This window comes from Telopea speciosissima, chromosome 5, assembly GCF_018873765.1.
Source record: "Telopea speciosissima isolate NSW1024214 ecotype Mountain lineage chromosome 5, Tspe_v1, whole genome shotgun sequence".
In the NCBI taxonomy this organism is placed as follows: domain Eukaryota; kingdom Viridiplantae; phylum Streptophyta; class Magnoliopsida; order Proteales; family Proteaceae; genus Telopea; species Telopea speciosissima.
Genome location: NC_057920.1, coordinates 22,883,579 through 22,887,682, shown reverse-complemented (window position 1 = coordinate 22,887,682; position 4,104 = coordinate 22,883,579).

Sequence of the window (4,104 nt, the reverse complement as noted above, 5' to 3'; positions counted from 1 at the left end):
GCCTGGGCAAAGGAATGAGAAGTGAAAGGTCCCACAAAATATCGAGTAGCAAAACCTTGAAAATACGCAACGCCCTAATCTGGAGATATAAAGCCATTATTGGCGCTTTTATAAAAGGCGTGAGACTTTTTGTGTTATTTCTCCCTATAAGGCTACTTCACACCTCAACCCCGAGAGCATTCTTTCTACTCATAATATCGAACGATTCTGACTCAATTACGACAAAGATTATTCGCTCCCCGGTGCCTTATTAGTCTTAAGCGAGTGAGGGGACAAATGATGTGTCACTAAAAGATAGCTCCACGGATGGATGACATGTGGAAAATCTTAAAGTCGGTTCACGAAGAAGCAAGGTTCGATATTGATTCATAGAAGTCTTTGGAAACTGGAGTGGCTAGCCTACTATTCCTAGCATGTAAAGATAGCATCTGACACATACATGAGGATGGCATAGGCTATCAATCATTCGGCATTGAGAGATGGGGAACGAACTTCCATCGTCCATGTCCCCCGTTACTTCCCATCTCAATGTATCAAGTCACGCTACAAATTGACTGCATTTAATGGAGGCGTGCTTAATGAGATAAGACGCCCACCGAAAGGGTTAACTGTCCTCTGACAAGCTCCCTCTCATTTAATGTACGCTTACGTAAGCTAACTAATCTTGGGTCACATGCGGGTTCAAAGCCCCATTATGTCACATCATGGCATCTCTTTCTGATCGCCTATAAAAACCAGATGAAGTCACTTGGTAAGGAAGAGGGGAAAACTCCATCCCACATCTTAGAACCAGCTTTGGACACAATTTGACTAAGGTTGAAGAACCCTGATTTGGTTCTACATTTCTTCTCAAACTCGTCTCTCTCCTTTGATTGGTTGTGCCACAAACTGACTTAGGCATCAGAGGATTATACCGAGGCCATCTCTGATTCACCTCTTGTGCTCTCTTTTCTTTTGTGCAGGTTGGCGTATCGGACGGTACACGCTGTCCTTTCAGTTTTTTACCGCATCACAATCCATTCTGCTAGGTTTTCGGTTGTTGTTGTAGCCTAGATGTGTTATCAAGAACTCCATTTGTGTAAGTATAATGCTCACAAAACCTTTAGGACTCCAAGTTCTAACCTCTTTTAGAACCTAGAGCTACAATAGGGGCTAAGTTATTTATCCAATAGAACCAAAAATATTAATAAATAAACAAGAATCCCAAGTTAGTTCTCCACTTTAGATCATATCTTTCAGCTTACCTATCAAATAGCAATAGAGTCATATATGCTCTATTCTCTACTTCTCCCAGAGAATCGTGAGAAGATACCCACCGTTTTCCTCCCGTTCGTCTCAAGTCACTTATTCATAAATGCTTTTGGCTTAAAGAAAAGGAAAAGCACCACCAGTCCATCATGGTACCACGTATGTCTAGCAAAAGGATATCGTTGTCGGTGTCGACATCGGCATCAGCATCGGAGAAGATGGACGTTGCAGCTTTGTAGGTTAGAGTTTGGCAGTGTAGGAGTTAAGAGTCGAGAGAGACATCGCAGTAGCAAAAGTAAAATAGTAAAGGGTAATATAAAAGGTCATTTAGGATTTAAGTGGGTAATTCAGTTCTGTTTCGGTTCAAACCAATGAAACTGTAACTGTATCCTAACTGAACTAAATTAAATACTCATACAGCAGATCTAAAACCTAACCGAATTTATATGGTTCGGATAATTCAGCTCGGTTTTGGATTCAGTATTCAATTTTAGTCTGGTTTCGACACCCTTAAGAGCTGCTATGTCATGTTTTTTATGATTTTTAGACCAATGGACCATATGATTTTATCGAATTCGCTCTTTTCTTCCATATCATTGAGCAAGTTATTAGAATTGTTTTAGCATATACTCAATAAAAAGAGGAGTCATTCCTTTGACTTTCATCCACTGAGTGGCCCTAGTTAAAGAGGGACATTTTGTGCATATCTCATTTTATCACCTTGAAAGTTATGCATATAGATGATAAACAAGGGCCCATGGATGTGTTTATGTTTTCTTAAGTAGCTTTAGGTTCTCCCATGCCTCTAACTTCACTTAGAACTATTTTTTTTTACCATTTGGTATCAATTATCGGATAAACAGATTGAACATATTAGTCATCATGTGATGGGTATCACCTGAGTCCAGGTACCAATTGTAATCCCCAATAGATTGGGGAAATGGAGAAATAGCAGCAACATAAGCTTGAGGGGGCACCACATTGCGTTGGTGTTGGTTTGAATGAGAAGACAACACATGTTTCTAAGTAGAGGCTAAATGATCTGTGGGGATAGCCCCAAGCAAACCAATCGGATCGAGATAGTTCAAGTTGAGCTTCCTTGGTGAGAAACGTTGCATGCAAATCCTCGTGAGTGAAGGAATCACTACGGACAAAGATGTCATGCTCTAAGTTTTCATAGTTCAATCCCAAACTGCGAAAAAGATAGGTTTGTTATCCATCAATGAAGATGTTCTTGCCAATGGAAGAGAAGCTATCAACAATGGTCTTGGCCTATTGAAGGAACTTAATGACCATCTTTTTACCTTTGCGAAGAGCTTGAAGTTGAAATTGAAGGGTGATAGCTTGTGCATTCTTCTGAGAGGCAAAAGATCATCCAAAGAGAGAGCCAGACTTCACGCACCGATTGTAGATCCATGACCTGGTCACAATAGCATCGAAAGCATTGCTCAAAATCCATTCCAGTGCGAGTTGATCACAAATGATCCTTGTTGATGAGTAGGATTTGGTGAGGTAGTGGGTTTACCTTCATTGTCATTACTGGTAGTGAGAGTGGTTGAAGGGCAGATGCTCATACCATCAACTATGCCAAGAATTTTACTTCCACGAAGGTAAGGAATGAAGTGAGTTTTTCATACCATGTAGTTTGGCCTATTAAGGCTGAGACGAAATGAAGGGTCAACAGGAGTTCCAAAAAAGGTGTGGGGGAGATTAAGAAGAAGAGGCAGCCATTGCAGTAGCTTAAAAAAAGAGATAAGAGAAAACCAAGAAAGGAGATGGAAGCTATGTTAGGAAAGAAGTTTGATACCACGAAGACATACAATGGTTTTGGTAAATGAAGAACATAGATATTCTGGTATCCCTTGCTCAACTCAATGAGAGGAGGGGATTCTTCTTATATAATTGAATGCACACCATGATGTAATACAATGGAAAGAATATCACAATCTTTACATAAAAAGTAAGATACGTAAGAATAACAAATTGCCTAGACAACAAGAATTGAATATTAGCTGTATGACAACTAGGATACGAGCAATCAAATATTATCAATTGAAGATATGGTCAATGCTATGATCTTGTTTGAAATGACTATGTATGTAGATAATCCCTTGAAGTAGTGACAACTATGTGTCAATAAGAGCTTGTGACGATAATGGTGGAGCTCAAAGGATGAGATGTGCAATACACTATAAGATTGAATGTTAGTGGTTAATTAATACTTATTAAAAATTTTAAAAATACACACTAAAGAAGGATACATAAAAAGTGGCATATACAACATGACTGTATTATTCATGAACTTTGGTTGTACTATTCCAAGATTTGGTTGTATTTTAGTCATGCATAATATAATGAATAATAGATAAAATCATATTAATATATTTTGTTGTATTTTTTTATACTTAATAGGGAAATTTACGCGTACACCCCCTGCACTTTGCCTAAAGTACTACTCGACCTGAAGTTTCAAAATTGAACTTGAACACCCCCTGAATATTTCAAAAAATGCAAAATTAACAGTTCGTTAGCCATACCACGTTAAGTGATGATGTGGTTTTTAAAGTGGACATGAAATTATTTTTTTACCCTTTTATCCTACCCTTAAAAAACCAATCATCTTCCCCAAACCTTATCATCCCTGTCTCCGACGAAGAGGCGAACCATCTCTGTTCCTCCTCTGGCACCGGAGAGAAGACCAACCTTGTTCCTCTGTTCTGGCGCATCCTCTAGCACATTTAAAGGGTACAAAAGTGATAGCAATCTTGGCCTCCTCCTATGAGTCCTCCCAAGTCTCCATCCCTAAAATTCACTCACTGTAAATAGACCAGAATGACAGAATTAGAAAGAGCAAAA